The sequence below is a fragment of the Coenobita brevimanus genome, chromosome 57 (assembly GCF_032717465.1).
Source record: "Coenobita brevimanus isolate Jiangsu-jjx chromosome 57, ASM3271746v2, whole genome shotgun sequence".
Taxonomy (NCBI): domain Eukaryota; kingdom Metazoa; phylum Arthropoda; class Malacostraca; order Decapoda; family Coenobitidae; genus Coenobita; species Coenobita brevimanus.
In genome coordinates this window covers 16879031-16899552 of record NC_137010.1, presented here as the reverse complement: position 1 = coordinate 16899552, position 20522 = coordinate 16879031, and the positions used below count along the sequence as shown (strand labels likewise).

General features: G+C 43.0%; 1 protein-coding gene and 1 pseudogene across 1 annotated transcript in view; both read right to left on the bottom strand.

Annotated features, from left to right (window-relative positions):
* Positions 1-20522, bottom strand: part of PNPase (polyribonucleotide nucleotidyltransferase 1) — a 175217-nt gene that overhangs the window by 57362 nt on the left and 97333 nt on the right. The window lies entirely within an intron of this gene.
* Positions 8219-8336, bottom strand: LOC145402440 (5S ribosomal RNA; annotated as a pseudogene).

The following is a 20522-nucleotide window of genomic DNA, read 5'->3' as shown; positions in this document are numbered from 1 at the left end:
AACTATACCCTGACACCCTAATCCCGCAAAGGGTGGCCGCAGAAAAAACGCCTCCAAGTCGCTCTGTCACCCACCATTTGACTACCCTCCCCCCAGCCCACTCCCCCCCTCCCTCATATACCTCTCAACTCCATCCCTCCACCTCATCCTCGGTCTACCCCTCCCTCCACCTCACCAACATACACCCTCTTAGTCAGTCTTTCATTCTCCATTCTCTCCACATGTCCAAACCACCTCAGTGTATTTTTCCTAATCTTCTCAACCACATCCACATCCACCCCACAACGTTCCTTCACTTCTTCATTTGTCAACCTGTCCCTCCTTGTCACTCCACATGCTCCTCTCAAGTAACTCATTTCCACTGCTCTCACTCTTGACTTGTTCCCCTCTTGCAAGGTCCACGCCTCGCTTCCATACGTCAGAGTAGGGATTACAATACTATCATGCAGTGACTTCTTAACTTCCATACTCACCTCCCTATTTCTTATCATAGCATTCAGTGAACCAACAACCTTCCTTCCCTGCTGTACCCTTTCATGCACTTCATCCCCCAATGTTCCATCCTTAATCATCACACTACCCAAGTACTTGAATGCACTCACATTCTCCATATCCTCACCATCCAACCTCACTGTACATTCTGTGACTTCATTCCTCTCAAACACCATAACTTTACTTTTGTTTACATTAACTTTCAGACTCCTCTTCCTACACACTGTCACAAACTCATTCACCAAACCTTGCAACTCCCATTCATCTTCACTCAACTATACTGCATCATCAGGAAACAGCAACACCAGAATCTTCCAAATCTCACCCTCTTCATTAGAGCCACCCCCACATCCACTGCCCTACCTTGCAACTCCTTTACAACCCCATCCATGTATATATCAAACAGCCAAACAGCCACGGAGACATCACACAACCCTATTTCAGTCCCACATTGAGATCAAAGAACTCACTCAGTTCGCCATCCACTTGCACCGTAGCCCTAGCTCCTTCGTGCATACACTTCACAGCACTCAACAATTTCCCCTCCACTTATTCTTAATACCTTCCACATACCTTGCCTATCTAGTCTGTCATAAGCTTTCTCCAAGTCCATTAAGGCTGCATACACTTTCTTTCCCTTCTCTAGATACTTCTCCACTAAACATCTTAGAACAAATATCAGATCTACACACCCTTTTCCCTTCCTAAATCCCCCTTGTTCTTCTCCAACTAGCTCCTCTGTCATCTGCCTAACCCTATCAATGAGTATTCTACCATATATTTTACCAGTCACACTAAGAAGGCAAATACCCCTATGGGTACCACATACTCTTCTCTCCCCTTTTCCTTTGTATAAAGGAACAATTATACCTGATTTCCAGTCCTCTGGAACCCTTCCCTCTTCCCAAGCCAATCTACACAACTTCCATATCCACTCCACAACAATCTCATCCCCATACCTCAGCATCTCACCACACACTCCATCAATTCCTGGGGCCTTTCCCATCTTGATCTTCTTCACTGCTTCCACTACTTCCGCCCACCTGATCTCTTCCTCCCTCCTCTCATCTCTTCTTCTCCCAGCCATTCCCCAACCACTTATACTCGCACTGCTCTCACTCTCTACATTCAACAAATCCTCAAAGTGCTCCTTCCATCTCCTCAATTTCTCTCTCTTCTCCACCAACAATCTATTATTCCTATCTTTCACTCCCTTACTATTTCCCCTTTCACACTGCCTTACTTTCTTTACCTCCTTCCAAAACAGTTTCTTACTCTCCTTCCATTTCACACTCAGATTCCTCCCAAATTCTTCATCCACTTTCTTCTTACTCTCCTTCACCAGTCTCTTCACCTCCCTTCTCCTGCTCACATATACCTCTCTCTTCTCTCTCTCATCTTCTCCCCTACCTCTACCCGCTAACCATTCACTATATGCCTTCTTCTTTTGTTCCACAGCTCGCTTCACCTCATCATTCCACCATGCTGTCCCTTGCACACCCTTGCATCTCCTCCTCACTCCACAAGCCACCTCACTCGCTGCACCTATCTCTTCCGTGAATATCTTACATATGTCTTCCACCCCTTCCATCTGCTCTAACTCAAACCTTCCCAATCTTTCTTCCACTATGCTCTTATACTCTGCCATTTTCTCACTATCTTGCAACTTCTCCACTCTTCTCAAAGAAGCTGTTTCCTCCTGTCTTCCCCTTTGTCTTTTCAACCATTTTCTTTGCAGCTTTTCCTTGGCCATCACTAAAAGTGATGGTCTGAGACTCCACTCCCCCACCCTCTCCACACTCTTGCATCCAACACTTGTCTTCTCATTCACTCATCCACACACACGTAGTTTATCATTGCCTTTCGTTCAACAAGTTCACCATTCATCCTCCTCATTACTCTCCATGTATACCGGTGGATCATCTTATGACGAAAGTAAGTGTTGGCTATTGCCAACCCCTTACAAGCAGAGATGTCCACCAAAGCACTACCATTCCCATCTACTTCAGCTGGCACACCCCACTGACCAACCACTCCATCCACTCAAGGAGGTACTGGACTAAATTCCTATACAGTACTGTATATCGGAAAAAGTCCGATAAAGCCAGAAGCAGTCCGGACTGCCTCACCACTTCAGCTATGTTCATCACAATAAGGTAAACAAAAGACATGTCTATCAGTGTACAGAAAAGTATTATTATATATATATTATACCAACTGATTACTGTAGTGAAGGTATAATACAGTACAGTACTGCAGTGATATGAAAACAGTTTAAAAACCGTTGGTGCTACATGGACTAATGTCTGATACATCGGAAAAAGTCCAGATTAGCTGGTGGAAGTCCGGATGTCACTTTTATCGGAATTTCACTTTTTTCGGAATGGTTTGGGCCCCAATTAGTCTGTTAAAGTGAGGTCTTACTGTGGTGTCAAAATGTCCATACACATCCCCACTGATTGTCCAAAGTTGTGCAGCCTCAGGGGCTAAGTCTTTCTAAATTGCCACCAACAGTGAAACACATACCACAAGCGACGAGTACATGTTCAGTGACAGCGGCTGTCCACCTCTCTACCGAACGTCCAAAGTCGCCCAGTCACAGGGAGTTGTGTTTCGGCAAGGCCACTGTGCATCTAACAGACCACAAGCTACGAGTAAATGTACAGTAAAAGTGCCTGCCTGTCTCGTGATAGAAGTGTGAAAATCCTGCCCACAACCTTGCTTCTCCCCCTTTTCCATCCCTCCTCCATACCCTCCCGGCTCCCCCCTCACTCCCTCAGTTCAGCCCCTCTTTCATGTGGATAGCACTGACTTGTGAGTTTTTTGCGATTAAACAAATCCTATTGCTCGTGTCAAAATTCCAAAGTGACCACAAGAAAGCTCAAGAATTTCTGCATCTAGACATATGCTTAACAATTGGAAGGTCTATTTATCTATTGCCAGATGCCTTAATCCCATACAGGGTGGCCAGAAACAAATCACCTCCACATCACTCGGTCCCCCACCATTTCACTGCCCTGCTCCCAGCTCACACACCCCTCTCTCATATACCTCTCCACTCCATCCCTCCATCTCATCCTTGGCTTTCCCCTCCATCTCTCTTGCTCCACCTCACTCACATACACTCTCCTTGTCAGTCTCTCACTCTCCATCCTCTCCACATGGCCAAACCACCTCAGTGTGTTTCTCCTAACACTTCCTATCACATCCACATCCATACCACAATGCTCCTTCACATCCTCATTTGTCTCACCATGTGACTCCACAGGCTCCTCTCAAATAATTCATTTCCACTGCTCTCTCTCTCGACTTGTGTCCCTCCAGCAACGTCCAAGCTTCACTTCCACACGTTAGAGTTTGTATCACAATACTGTCATGTAATAACTTTTTCACTTCCATGTTCACATCCCTGTTTCTTATCACTGCCTTCAAGGAAACAGCAATCTTTCTTCCTTGTTGTACCCATTCAAGCACTTCACCGTCCAAACTTCCATCCTTACTCATCACACTACCCGAGTACTTAAACATACTCACATTTTCCATTTCCTCATCTCCAACCTCGCTGTACATTCACTGACTTCACCTCTCTCAAAGACCATCATTTTACTCTTCCCTACATTCACCTTTAGATCCCGTTTCTTATACACTCTCCCAAACTCATCCATCAAGCCTTGCAGCTCCCCTTCGTCTTCACTTAACAACACAGTATCATCTGCACACAACAGTACAGGGTTTCCAAACAATGCCCTCTCTCATAAGGGCCACTCCAACATTCACTGCCTTACCTTGTATCTCTTTCATAACCCCATCCACAGACAGATTGAACAACCATGAAGACACGACACATCCCTGTTTCAATCCAACCTTCAAATAGAAAAACTCACTCAGTTCACTATCCATACGCACTGCAGCCTTAGCACCCTCATACATACTCTTCACAGCATTCAACAACTTCCCATCTACTCCATATATTCTTAATACTTTCCACAATCCCCGTCTATCCACCCTGTCATATGCTTTCTCCAAATCCACGAAGGCCGCACACAACTTCTTTTCCTTCTCTAGAAACTTTTCCACTAAAGATCTAAATATGAATATCTGATCCACACAACCTCTTCCCTTCCTAAAGGCTCCCTGTTCTTCTCCAACTAACTCCTCTGTTATTTCGGTAACTCTGTCAGTAAGTATCCTACAATATACGTTTCCTATTACACTAAAAAGACAACTGCCCCTATGATTACTACACACTTCTTTTTCTTCTTTCCCTTTGTACAAGGGAATAATTATACCTGACTTCAAGTCCCCAGGAACTCTACTTTCCTCCCAGGCCAATCTTCACATCTTCCACATCCATTCTACTTCTATCTCTCCCCCATCCTTCAGCATTTCACCACACACTCCATCAATTCCTGGGGCTTTCCCCATTTTGACTTTCTTCATTGCTTCCACAACTTCCATCCTACTGATTTCTTCCTGTCTTCTCACCTCCCTCCTTCTCCCAGCCATTCCCCAGCCACTTATACTCGCATTACTTTCATTCTCTACGTTCAACAATTCATTAAAGTGTTCTCTCCATCTGCTCACTTTTTCTTCCTTCTCAACCAGTAATCTACCATTTTTATCTTTTACTCCCCTACTAACTTCATTGCCACCCTGTCTGACTCTCTTTACCTCTTTCCAGAACATTTTCTTACATCCCCTCCACTTGACACTCAATTTCCTTCCAAATTCCCCATCCACTCTCTTCTTATTCTCCCTTACTAATCTTTTCACCTCTTTCTTCCTTTCTACATATAACTTTCTCTTCTGTCTCTCAACTTCTTCCACGCCCCTATTTCTTATCCATTCATTGTACGCTTTTGTGCCACAGCCTGTCTCACCTCTTCATTCCACCATGCTATTCCTTGCACCCCCTGCCGTCTTCTCTTCTTCCTTTGGAAGGTGCTGGGAAAATTTTGCACTAGGATGGTGGAAACTTATATGAAGGTAAGTTTTACTCCTGAACACTATTTATTCTCACTGCATTTCTGTATCAGTTTCTCATTAGTTTCCTATGTTTTTATTAACTTACCTTATAATACAAACACCAGTGAAGATGATGGTATACGATTTATACCTATCTATCTATCTATTGCCAGATGCCTCAATCCCGTTCAGGGTGGCCACAAACAAATTGCCTCCACGTCGCCCTGTTCCCCGTCATTTCACTGTCCTGTTCCCAACTCACACCCCCCTCTCTCATACACCACTCCACTCCATCCCTCCATCTCATCCTTGGGTTTCCCCTCCCTCTCTCCCCCTCCACCTCACTCATATACACTCTCCTTGTCGGTCTCTCACTCTCCATCCTCTCCACATGGCCAAACCACCTCAGTGTGTTCCTCCAAACACTTCCTATCACATCCACATCCACACCACAACGCTTCTTTTTATCCTCATGTCAACAAGTGGGTTGGTGGAGGGTTAGTGCCCCTCCCAGTAAAACAACTAACTCAAAGTCAAATGGCCACCCCTTACGGGATTATGGCGTCTGGCAACAGATAGATAGATAGATAGATAGATAGATTTGTCAGCCTCTCTCTCCATGTGACTCCACAGGCTCCTCTTAAATTCCGTTGGCATATCTGGCCGCTGAATTTTTTTGTGGCCCAGGAACAGCTATCATTGGTGTCAGATAACTGATTTTCCAACTGCCCTGAGGTTTTTTTGTTATGTTTTGTTTATGCATTAATATGAATAATTCTATGTGTGTTTTGATGTCTAAATAAGGCAGACTGACCTAAAAACAATTCCAAAATTAGGAAGGGTACTGTACATATACAGGTAGTAGTGTACAGGTAGGGTGTTTTTTTTTTTTTTTTTTGGGGGGGGGGGACCTATGTGTGTGTTTGAAGTTAAAATATGGCAGATTGACTTGAAAACAGTGCCAAAATTAGGAGGGGTACTCTACACTCACACCAAAAAATATCAGTGTACACTTGATGTGAAGCAATTTGAGACACCGGACGATGGCTGCTGGAAATTGAACAGCAATTTTTCACCATGCCGATAAACTCGCTCTCTCAAGGATTTTATATGGCTTATTTCTGACATTTTCTAGTACGCATTGTTATTATACGTATGGCAAAAGGATTACAGATAAATCTTACCGAGAATTCATGAGCTATAATGATCATTTCGGATATCATCATATCCTAACTGCGAAATACCCTTTGGGTTCACTGTACAGTATATGTAGTACGGTAGTGTATAGGTAGGGTGTTTTTTGGTTTTCAGTTATTTTTTTGCATGGTTTTCTTGGTGTTTAGCATTACTCTGGATATTCCTATGTGTGATTTCATGTTTAAATACAGCAGACTGATCTGAAAACAGTGCCAAAATTATGAGGGGAACTGTACATACTGTACAGTAGTGCATAGGTGGGGTGTTTTATTGGTTTTCAATGTGTGTGTTTTTTTTTTACGGTCTTCTTAATGCTTAACATTATTTTTGATATTCCTGTGTGCTTTGATGTTTAAATGCAGACCACAAGCCACGAGTAAATGTATGGTAAATCGCCCATCTGCCTCGTGACAGAGGGGTGAAAATCCTGCCCACAGCCTTTCTTCTTCCCCCCTCCCATCCCTCCTCCATACTCTACCAGCTCCCCCTCACTTCCTGAGTCCTTCCCCCTCTTTGCACAGATAGCACTGACTCATACATTTTTTTGCGATTTATTCGAATACTATAGATCGTATCAAAATTCCGGAGTGACCACAAGAAAGCTCATGAAATTCTGCATCTAGACATATGCTTAACTTTTAGAAGGTGCTGGGAAAATTTTGCACTAAGATGGTGGGAACTTATATGAAGGTAAGTTTTACTCCTGAACAGTTTATTCTCACTGCATTTCTGTATTTATGGCCATCAGGTTCCTGTGCTTTTAATAACTTACCTTATGGTACAAATACCAGCGAAGATGATGGTATATGATTTATACCAATTTAACCAATTTCCGTTGGCATATTTGGCCGCTGAATTTTTTTGTGGCCCAGGAACAGCTATCATTGGTGTCAGAAAACTGATTTTCCAACACCCTGAGGTTTTTTGTTATGTTTTTTTGTTTATGCATTGATTCCTTGGTGTTTAGCATTAATATGAATAATCCTATGTGTGTTTTAAAGTCTATATATGGCAGACTGACCTAAAAACAGTGCTAAAATTAGGAAGGGTACTGTACATATAGTAGTGTATAGGTAGGGTGTTTTTTGGTTTTCATTTTTCATTTTTTTTTTTTTTTTGTGGGGGGGGGGGGGATATTCCTGTGTGTGTGTTTGATGTTTAAATATGGCAGATTGACTTGAAAACAGTGCCAAAATTAGGAGGGGTACTCTACACTCATACCAAAAAGTATCCGAGCACACTTGGTGCGATGCAACTTGAGACACCGGATAATGGCTGCTGGAAACTGAACAACGATTTTTTCCCCATACTGAAAAACTTGCTCTCTCAAGGATGCTTTATATGGGTTGTTTGTGACATTTTCTAGTCTGCATTGTTATTATATGTATGGCAAAAGGATTACAGATAAATCTTACCAAGAATTCATGAGCTATAATGATTCATTCATTCATTCATTCATTGCCAGACGCCATGTATCCCAGACGGGGTGGCCAAGGGCTTAGAGTTAATTGTTTTACAGGGAGGGGCACTAATCCTCCACCAACCCCACTTGACACGTAGGGATGCCAACAGCATCTGGTGTTCCCAGGCAGTCACCCATCCAAGTACTAACCAGACCCAACGTTGCTTAACTTCGCTGATCGGACGGGAAGCAGTGTACTCAACGTGGTATGCTATAATGATCATTTCGGATATCATCACACCCTACCTGCACGATAATTTTTGGGGTCATGGTACATGTAGTACGGTAGTGCATAGGTGGGGCGTTTTTTGGTTTTCAATTATCATTTTGCATGGTTTTCTTGGTGTCTGGCATTACTTTGGATATTCGTATGTCTGATTTCATGTCTAAATACAACAGACATCTGAAAACAGTGCCAAAATTAGGAGGGGTACTGTACATACAGAAGTGCATAGGTAGGGTGTTTTTTGGTTTTCAATGTTTTTCTTGCATGGCCTTCTTAGTGCTTAGCATTACTTTCGATATTCCTATGTGTGCTTTGATATTTCAATACTGACCGCAAGCCACGAGTAAATGTATGGTAAAACACCCGTCTGTCTCGTGACAGAAGGCTGAAAATCCTGCCCACAGCCTTGCTTCTTCCCCCCTCCCGTCCCTCCTCCATACCCTACCGGCTTCCCCCTCACTCCCTGAGTCCCTCCCCTCCTTCGCACGGATAGCACTGACTCATGAGTTTTTACATTTTTTTGCAATTTATTTGAATACCATAGGTCGTATCGAAATTCCAAAGTGACCAAAAGAAAGTTCATGAAATTCTGCGTCTAGACATATGCTTAACTTTTGGAAGGTGCCAGGAAAATTTTGCACTAGGATGGTGGGAACTTATAGGAAGATAAGTGTTACTCCTGAACACTATTTATTCTCACTGCATTTCTTTATTTTTACTCATCAGTTTCCTGTGTTTTTATTAGCTTATCTTATAGTATATACAGTACACCAGCGAAGATGATGGCATATGATTAATACCAATTTAACCACTTTCCGTTGGCATGTTTGGCTGTGGAGTTTTTCTGTAGCCCGATAACAGCTATCATTGGTGTAAGAAAACTGATTTTCCAACCGTCCTGAGACTTCTTGTGATGTTTTTTTTATGTGAATCAGTAAGGTATATCTGCTGCTTAAACTAAAGTAAGGAAGTCTGACAATGAGGGTTGGCCTGGCTGTAAACAAAAGCTAGTCAAACCAACATCAGTAGTGTACTACTCCTCCACTTTTGAAATTACTTATGGATTTTACCCATACTTATATAAATATGTTATGAGTTTTTGAAGCATAAAAATAAACATTACAGTTTGTCCCTGTTGAAACAGAGATGTGTCATGTTTCCATGGTTGTTCAATCTGTAAGTGGATGGGATTATAAATGAAATACAAGGTAGGGCAGTGGATGTTGGAGTGGCCCTAATGAGAGAGAGCATTGTTTGGAAACTCCCTATACTGCTCTTTGCACATGATACTGTGTTGCTGAGTGAAGACAAAGGGGAGCTGCAAGGCTTGGTGGATGAGTTTGGGAGAATGTGTAAGAAATGGAATCTAAAGGTGAATGTAAGGAAGAGTAAAGTTATGGTCTTCGAGAGAGGTGAAGTCAGTGAATGCACAGTGAGGTTGGATGATGAGGAAATGGAAAATGTGAGTATGTTTAAATACTTGTGTAGTGTGATGAGTAAGGATGGAAGTTTGGAGGGTGAAGTGCTTGAAAGGGTGCAACAAGGAAGAAAGGTTGCTGGTTCCTTGAAGGCAGCGATGAGAAACAGGGAAGTGAGCATGGAAGTGAAGAAATTATTACATGACAGTATTGTGATACCAACTCTAATGTATGTAAGTGAAGCTTGGACTTTGTTGGAGGGACACAAGTCAAGAGTGAGAGCAATGGAAATGAGTTATTTGAGAGGAGCCTGTGGAGTCACATGGAGAGACAGACTGACAAATGAGGATGTGAAGGAGCGTTGTGGTATGGATGTGGATGTGATAGGAAGTGTTAGGAGAAACACACTGAGGTGGTTTGACCATGTGGAGAGGATGGAAAGTGAGAGACTGATGAGGAGAGTGTATATGAGTGAGGTGGAGGGGGAGAGAGGGAGGGGCAGGCCAAGGATGAGATGGAGGGATGGAGTGTAGATGTATATGAGAGAGGGGAGTGTGAATTGGGAGCAGGGCAGTGAAATGGCAGGGGACAGGGTGACGTGGAGGCAATTTGTTTGTGGCCACCCCGTACATGGGATTACAGCGTCTGGTAATAGATAGATAGATAGAAAGTTTGTATAACTAAAAATACAATGCAGTATCAGCATGCATTTGACCCCAACTACTGCTGTTCACAGCTTTCATGTGAAGACACTTCATTAAATTCACATGCCCCAGCTGTGATGGTGTGGGCAATGAAAAGCTGTAGTCGCAGCGCACGACTCTGAAGTTGTCATTATCATACCCTGGTAACTTACCATTCAAAAGTGCATCCCATTTCGTGTATAACATGAGACGCAAGTGATTCGTGTATAATAATCTATGTTCGTTCATAATAATATGATTCGTGTAAGAGATGACACAAAATCGGACGCACTTTTGAATGGTTGGTTGCCAGGGATGTTGTGCACTTCGACTACAGTATTCACGGCTAAAAGGTCCCAGCTGATGCCTGGCCCAATGTCTGTGACTCTGGGGTTTGGCCAATCTCAGGAACGTGTTAACAATGCTTTTATGCCAAAAAATGTGCCATAATGGCAGAAGTGCAGATTTTCATCTTAGTGATAATGAAAACCACAATAATCCAGTGTGTTATAACCAAGGGATCACTGTAATATGAAAATGCAAATTCATTTTAGTCCCATTCCTTGCTTTGTGCTCTGATCTTTCATTCTGGCTAATATAAGACAATTTTAATTTTGCTATGCAAGAAGAATACAAGAGAGTATGGATCAGGTAGTTCAAGAACTGTGTGGGTAAGATTAAAAGAAAGAATCCAGGCATGGAAGACAGTGTGTGCATATGCACCAACAGAAGACTGAGTAAGCATTGTGAAAGGCGTTCTGGACAAGTGCGGAAGTATGCACAGAAAAATTTTTGAGGAGTGAGAGAGTGCTTTTGACTGGAGATATGAATGGAAAAGTAGGGAATGTGAAGGTGGATTGAGTACTGTAATTGGTGAGTAGGGAGTGCCTGCAGAAGTGGATGAAAAATGGTGGAGCTCTAGTGGACATCTGTGCTGGGAGGGGGGGGTTGGTGATTGCCAATATCCTCTATGGGCACAAAATGATTCACAGGTATACATGGCAGGTGATGAGATGGGTGAGTAGTGAACTAAATGAATGGAAGGCAATGACTGATTATTTATGTGTGGATGATTGAATGAGAAGAGATGTGCTGGATGCAAAAGCATACAGAGGTTGGAGAAGTGGATTCTCTGACCACCACTTGGTGGTAGTGAAAGTCAAGGTACAAATGCATTGGATAAATAAAGGAGAGAAGGGTAGGAGGAAGCAATCCATACAAAGAGGGTTGAATGGTTGCAACAGGATTGAAAAAAAAGGCAGAACAGGCAGAATATAAGAGAGATGTGGAGCAATTGGGTAAATGTGATTTGGAATAAATGGTGGAGGTGGAAGGTGTAAGCAAGATATTCACAGAACAAATCTGTGCAGCATGTGAGGTGGTGTGTGGGATGAAGGGAAGATGAAAAGGGGTACAAGGAACAGCATGGTGGAATGAAGAGGTGAGACAAGCTGTAATACAGAACAAGAAAGCATATAAAAAGTGAATGAGAAGCAGAAGCATGGAGGAAGTTGAGAGATGGAAGAAAAAGTTATATGTAGAGAAGAGAGTGGTGAAAAGATTAGTAAGAAGAGAGTAAATGAAGAGTTTGGAAGGAATTCAAGTACACGGTATAAAGTGGAGGGAATGTAAGAAATGCTCAGAAATAAGGTAAAGTGAGTTAGACACGGTGATAAAGAAGGTGCACAGGAGTGAAAGATAAAAATGGCAGACTGCTATTGGAGAAAAAAAGAAAAAGTGAGCACACAAACAAAACAATTCAAGGAACTGTTAAACATAAAGAATGAAAGTGATGGGGGTATAAGGGGCTGGGGAATGGCTGGGGGGAGGAGGGAGATGAGAAGGGAGGAAGAGATCGGTAGGATGGAAGTAGAGGAAGCAATGAACAAAGTCAAAATGGGGAAAGCCCCAGGAACTGGTGTGTGAGGTGAAATGCTAAAGCACGGGGAAGAGATAGTAATATAATGGATGTGGATGATGTGTAGATTGCCCTGGGAGGATAGCAGAGTCACAAAGGATTGGAAGGCAGGTATAATTATTTTCCTGTAAGAAGGAAAGGGGGAAAAAACAAATGTGTGGTAATCACAGGGGCATCTGTCTTCTTAATGTACCTGGAAAAGTATATGGTAGGAAACTTATTCACAGAGTTAGAAAAATAACAGAAAAATTAGTTGTGAAGAACAAGAAAGTTTCAGGAAGTGAAGAGGTTGTGTAGACCACATATTCATGATAATGTGTTTAGTGGAAAAGTTTCTGAGAAAAGGAAAGAAGTTGTATGTGGCTTTCATGGATTTGGAGAAAGCATATGACAGAGAGGACAGACAGGGAATGCGGAATATATTAACCTGTGGATTGCACAATTACCCTTTTTTATCCCACCCCGTGGTGCGGGAAAAAAAAAAAAAAAAAAAAAGTTTTCTTTATAAGTTTTTGTTTATTATAAACTTGAAGATAAACATCCAGGGCATCATCTGGTGAAAAAAAAAAAAAAAATCTCTCTCTTTCTCTCCGTCTTTGCGTAGGGTTATGCATAAGATTATGTAGGGGAGTAGTGAAAAAACAAAAAACAAAAATACATAAAAAATTTTGTTTTTTTTTATTATAAAATTAAATATAAACATCTAGGGCATCATCTGGTGAAAAAAAATAATCTCTCTCTCTCTCCATCTTTGCGTAGGGCCATGCATAAGTTTACAAAGGGGAGTAGTGAAAAAAAAAAAAAAAAATACAGAAAAAATTTTGTTTTTGTTTATTATAAAATTAAAGATAAACATCCAGGGCATCATCTGGTGAAAAGAAAAAATCTCTCTCTCCGTCTTTGCGTAGCGCCATGCATAAGTTTGCGTAGGGGTTGAGTAGTTAACGGCGATGCACAGCCAGCACAGCGGCTTGCAATGTGACACTACCCAGCCTGAGCTGTGGCTTGCAATCCATGGGCTAAGAATATGTGAAGTAAATGGGAAACTGCTGAATGCCGCAAAAAGCACACATGAGGGCGCTAGGGGCTCCAGTGCATATGGATGGTGAACTAAGTGAATGTTTCTATCTGAATGTTGGATTGAAACAGGGATGTGTCAGGCTTCCATGGTTGTTCAAGGTAGGGAAGTGAATGTTGAAGCGGCCCTAACAGGAGAGGGCAGCATTTGGAAACCGTTTTGCTGTTTGTAGATGATACTGTATTGCTATGAAGGCAAAAGGGAACTGCAAACTAAGGTGAATGAGTTTAGGAGTGTGTGTAAGAAATGGAAACTGAAGGTGAATGGAGATAAGAGTGAAGTTCAGGTCTTTGAGAGAAATGAAGTCACTAAATGCACAGTGAGGATGGATGGTGAGGAAATGGAAAATATGAATGCATTTAAGAACTTGGGTAGTGTGCTGAGTAAGGATGGAAGTTTAGAGGATGAAGTGCTTGAAAGGGTACAACAGGGAAGAACGTTGCTGGTTCTTTGAAAGCAGTGATATGAAATGAGGAAATATGCATGGAAGCAAAAAAGTCTCTGCATGACAGTATTGTGATCCCTCCCTCTAATGTAAGGAAGCAAAGCTTGGATCTTGTTGGAAGGACACAAGTCAAGAGTGAGAGCAGTGGAAATGAGTTATCTAAGACGTGCATGTGGAGTTACATGAAGAGACAGACTGACAAATAAAGAAGTGAAGAAGCATTGTGGTGTGGATGTGAATGTGACAGAAAATGTCAGGAGAAATACACTGAGCTAGTTTAGCCATGTGGAGAGGATGAAGTGTGAGAGACTATATGAGAAGAATGTATGTGAGTGAAGTGAAGAGGGGGGAAAGGGATGGGGACCGAAGGATGAGATGGAGGGACGGAGTGGACAGGTATATGACAGAGGGGTGTGTGAACTGGGGGGAGGGCTTCGTAATGGCAGGGGACAGGGCGACATGGAGATGATTTGTCTGTGGCCACCCCTTATGAGATTAAGGAGTCTGGCTATTGACAGAAAGATAGATAGACAGACAGAAATTCCAGACCAAAGTGTTGTCAGGCTATCTGTTTTACTTACTTAACTCTTCTCTGTCCACTGATATTATATAACTGTTTATGTTATGTACTATGAAAAATCACTATAAATTTAACATGCCAAAACTGGGAAGGGGTACCAAATCTGATGATGTTATGGTAACTTCCCAACTCCCCAGCCATCCCCTTGTTAGCAACATGACATGAAACAATTCTTAGCCATCTGACTGAGAATTGCAAACCTAGTTCACTCCAGGTAATGCCTGATAATTTTTTTTACTCAGTGTAACTCACTGCAGCAAAAGGATTTAAAACTTTCTCATATAACATTCTGCCAAGCAATCAAGACCTTTATATTTTATTCCAGCTAATGTTAGGCAACTTTAACCCCTACACCGCGGGCTTGTTTACCAATTACTTGCGTGTCCCGCGGGGTTATTTGGGCTCCGACAGACTCTCAAAAAATATTTGCTAAAAATCAGTTATTAGTCCTAGAATAATAAAATTATATATGCTTATAGCACATACCTTCAGCTTTCTCCTGGAATGATTGTTGAGCCTTCGTCAGTTTCCGTAGGACTTGTGGAGACCTCTGAAGTAGGGTAACTAAGTCTCCACTTTACACTTCCCGACAACCCGTTATATGATTACCACAGCCAGATACAAACACTATAAACACTATTCTACCATTTTCAAGTAGTTTGGGATCCATACTAAAAAAAAAAACAGTGTGAAAGCAATGGAAATTACGAGCGCGTCTGATCGCCGCACTTGCACTAGTTCGCTCTAGGCACTCTGTCATTTATTATTCATAAAACCCCTCACACTTTATATTTCTATTACTATATCACACTTATATATATCTGGAGTCTTTCTCCATAAGTTTCATTCAGTCGTATTATTTTATTGTCACTGAAGTCATTCTATTTTTCAGTCAGTAAAATACGTAGAGAGCCACGGATTCACTCTCACTGTTATAACATAAATTATTTGTACTCATATTCTTATATTACTAATTACTTACATTACTATTTACATTTTCTATTCTATTTTCAATATTTACCCTTCTATTTTACTTACAATATGTTATTCACTGTCACTTTCAGTAAGATGAAACTATAGTACACTGTTCAATCATATGAACTGAACATCCATTGCTTTCACCTGCTATTTACACATTGTTTACACATTATTTCCAAATAATTCTGCTTCCACACTTGCACTGTTAGAACTGCTTCTGGCTGTGATAATCGAAGAAGCAGGTTACACAGAGGGGAACCTGGCATTCAGCGCACTGCCAAGAGGTGCGTTTATGCTCAGGTGTGCGGCGTGTGGTATGCGCACATACCTGACACCTGCGAATCGCAGCCTTCCTTTTCCCTGTGGCAGGCATTAGCTCAAGTCTGTGCCGATCCATATACGCCCTCTGCTCAAGTCGGTCGGGAAGTGTAACTGGATGGCGCCTTGGAGTTGCTGCTTGCACCTTACCATATTTTTCCAGCAGCTGCTGGACACAAGTCCTGGCGAACAACCTCAGGGAGAAGGACTTGGGTGGCTTTACCTTCATCTTGTACAGGATGAAGGCGTTCAGCATCGTCATATCTATGAGATGCAGAAAAACTTTCCTGTACCACCTAGTATTCTTCCTGAGGCAGTCGATCTCACCAATCATCATGTCGGACTTGTCCACCAGCCGCATGTTTATATTATAGTCCAACACAGCATCAGGTTTCATCACAGGTTCGCCTGTCCTACGGTCGACCTTCCCACTGTCTCTCATCTCCCCCTTATGTACGGTGGTGAGCATGTGCACGACTCTCTTGTCATGCCACCGTATTGCCAGCATCTTCTCAGACTTGCGTAGGTGCACGTCTCCTCGCTGCGAGTTTCCTGTCTCTGGGAATTTGGGGAAGTTGGCACGATTACTTTTGACAGTGCCGCAGGAGCCAATGCCGTGCTCAGAAAGGTATTTGGCAAGTTTCGGTGCTGTATAGTAGTTGTCTGTATACAGCACATGATTCCCACCAAAATACTTTTCTAGGAGCACTTTCACTACACAGCCTGAGAAGCCAAGGGGGTGTGTTTTATCGAGATCGACAGTGCTGGCTGAATATATGACGAAGTCAAGGATGTACCCCGTCTTACAGTCGCACAGTACAAAGAACTTAATTCCAAAGCGATGGCGTTTGCTTGGAATGTACTGGAGAAACCGAAGACGTCCTCTGAACAGAACCAAGGACTCATCAATGACAACCTTCTGAAATGGGTGGAAGAATGACATGAACTTATCCTTCATTCTGTTCAGAATCTCCCGGATCTTCCAGAGTGGGTCGGTTTGGGAAGGTACATCATTATCGGCAAAGTGCAGGTTTCCCATGATGTTCCGGAAGCGATCTCTGGCCATGTACTTGTTGAAGGTCGGTGAGGGTAGTAAGGGGTCCATGGACCAGTATTCTTCCAACTCATGCTTCTTGGAGTGTGGCATAAGAAGCATGAGGGCAAAGAACACATACAGCTCCTGCACTCCCAGCATGGTCCACTGTTGCATCTTGGCTGCACCTGTACCACTAGCAGCACGTTGTGATTCGAACCTGTTAGTCTCATCACATATGTGCTGCATGACTTCGTCATCTAGGAAGGCCAAAAGGTAGTCGACACACTCAGCATTTTCGTCCATAGTGAAGGCAGGCTGAACTCCTGACGAGCTCTCATCGAAAACCAGATTTTCGGGGACAAAATCTGACCCTTCCGTCCACGCGAAGGCGTCCAGGATTCCCTGGCGTGGCGGTGGAGGGATGGTGGTGGTGGTGGTGGTGGAGGTTGGCTGAGAGGGAGGCTTATCTCGGTCAAGGTCACTCGCACTGACCCTAGGTTGCCGTACAGCACTAGCAGCCCTTACCCTACTAGCTACACTACTTCTCACTCTCTTAGATCTACCTCTACCTCTACGGCCGGCCTTCACTGTTGATGCTGGTGGTGACTCCGACGACAAAGACTCCGGAGATAACTCAGCCGACGATGATGACGAGATGAGTAAAGCGGGGCTTGGGGAACGAGGAGGTGAATGATCTCGTGACTCATGGCGGGCTGGGTCACGTGGGGGCATTGTTCTGGGGTTAACACGCCGCCTTTTTACTCCCTTCCCAAATTCTTTTCCTTCCTGCACTAAAGGCTCCTTTCCCTTGGAGCTACACACAGATTCACTGGTAGGAGCACTTGTTGTCGCTGTTTCTGGCGCGATAAGTTCACCCGGCTCATCACACGATTCACCGGAATCGTCAAAATCGCTGTCCATTATTATTATCGACAATTCAGCAAGTTCTCGTGCCACTGCAGAGTCACTGAGGCCTTTCCTGCTTGCCTCAACACTTTTCTTGGGGGTAGAGGTCACGGGGCCCTTTGCAATGGGCGCAGAAGCGGCAGGAATGGCGGGGCGCGAGTGCGACATGTTGTCTCTGCAGTGGAGGACAAGGAACTAAATGCCGTGGCTTATCTGAGAAGGGAAGGGTTGACAATGACACTTTAGGCTCACTGCTGCTAACTTACAGGCTAATTTTTTATAGGTAGAAAATCTCGGCAATAAATAAAGAAATAGGTACTTCCAGGTGAATGTAAATGTCAATTAGGATTCTCCCTTCCTTTCTGATATATATTTTTATTACAGACATCGATTACAAGGCATAAATCAAAGGGGAAATTACCGTGGTAATGTAGCGAATGAATGCACGTGAGGTTTTGTCAGGTGATAATTGGGCAATTTCAGGAGTATAACACTATCACTTACCTGTTTTTTTTTGGTATATATTATTGGGTAAAAATATTGGGCATAGGGCTTATTTCAATGGATGAAATCTGTGGAAAAAGAAGAGGGAAATTTCCGTAGCACAGCGCGGCGTGAGAGGTGAGAGGAGAGGGTAATGGAGGGCAAGTAGGGAGGGGAGTCAAGAAGGGGGTAAATTATCTGAGAAGGGAAGGGTTGACAATGACACTTTAGGCTTACTGCTGCTAACTTACATGCTAATTTTTTATAGGTAGAAAATCTCGGCAATAAATATAGAAATAGGTAGTTCCAGGTGACTGTAAATGTCAATTAGGATTCTCCTTTCCTTTCTGATATATATTTTTATTACAGACATCGATTACAAGGCATAAATCAAAGGGGAAATTACTGTGGTAATGTAGCGAATGAATGCACGTGAGGTGTTGTCAGGTGATAATTAGGCAATTTCTGGAGTATAACACTATCACTTACCTTTTTTTTTTTGGTATATATTATTGGGTAAAAATATAGGGCATAGGGCTTATTTCAATGGATGAAATCTGTGGAAAGAGAAGGGGGAAATTTCCGTAGCGCAGAGCGGCGTGGGAGGTGAGAGGAGAGGGTAATGGAGGGCAGGTAGGGAGGGGAGTCAGGAAGGGGTTAAAATAGCTAAAATGTCAACAATGGATGGGAGTACAGATGAGATTTGGAGTGCTGACTAGTGTTGGACATTGGCAGTACTGATATATGATACAAGCCACCACTTGAGAGCCCGGGATAATTCAAAATAACACAGAATCACAAAAGTGACGCCCCGCGGTATGATCCATTGTAGCCGAGCGTCACGAAAGTGACGCCCCGCGGTTAAGGGGTTAAGAAGCCTGCTGCAGTTAAAAGATTACCTCCACCTCATCCCAACAATTTAACTTTAGCCACCATAAATTTTTATTTTTTTTAAATGTCCAGTTCTGGGCACATGCTTGCCAATCCGTTTCTTGGGGTCCGGTAATCCTCCTATGTGTGTAAAACCTTCATACCCCCACATTTGAGCTGGTGAAGGTGGTGATCAAGTGGTTAGAGAGGTGGTCTGCTGAGCCTGGGGCAGGGAACAGTTAATTTAAATTTTGCTAAAACACATGTGATCTTCCACAAGACCTATCAATATTTACAAGAGTACCTGGTAGACTATGCACACAAAATCCCCAGAAATGGCCCCTTTAACCCATTACAATAAAGTTAAATAGGTCTTCCACCAGACTTCATCTTGCCTACTACTGTACTACAGACCCTTTATGACCCCAGGCAGACTACATATATGCCTCCTAAGGGCACAGACTACTGTATGAGAGGTAAAGCAGACGTAAACCCTTGACATTAAACTGACTTTAAGGAAAAAAAAAGTGAGAAAAATTTCACCAAACTAGATTCAACCTACTGACTAAACACCCTCTGTGAGCCCACCTCCTGTACATGGATCCTAGATGCTACCCTCGTACCCCTCAAATTCTTGCCAAAGATGCTGGCCTAGATTGTGCAGGTAGTTTGAAACTGGTTTGAAGCACCGGCACTGATTATGGGCACCATGTAAGAAGAATCCATGCAAGTGGGATTAGCTTAAGCACAGGCACAACACCAATTTTCCAGCAAAAGATGGTACAGCACCTCTTTTAATCCACATAAAATGACGTGCGAGCACTTGAAATTCCTGCGCCTGCTGGTCTAGTTTACCAGGCATCCACAAAAAAAGCTGAATGTAGCATGTGATCACTTCGACTGCTTAAACTGTATGTCTTCATGGTCTATCTATCTGTCTAACTATTGCCAGACGCCTTAATCCCGTAAGGGGTGGCCACAGACAAATCGTCTCCATATCGCCCTGTCCCCTGCCATCACGAAGCCCTGCTCCCAGCTCACACACCCCTCTCTCATATACCTCTCCCTCCCTCTCTCCCCTCCACCTCACTCACATACACTCTCCTCATCAATCTCTCACTCTCCATCTTCTCCACATGGACAAACCACCTCAATGTGTTTCTCCTAATGCTTCCTATCACATCCACATCTACACCACAATGCACCTCAATATGTTTCTCCTAACGCTTCCTATCACATCCACATCCACACCACAAAGCTCCTTCACTTCCTCATTTGTCAGTCTGTCTCTCCATGTGACTCCACAGGCTCCTCTCAAATAACTAATTTCAACTGCTCTCACTCTTGACTTCTGTCCCTCCAACAAGGACTTGGTGGTGATTCCTGTATTTTGTCTGATTCTTATCTCATTTTACTTACATTTAACTCTAGCTATAGCTTATAAGAGAGAGATGCAAGTGTCAGTGT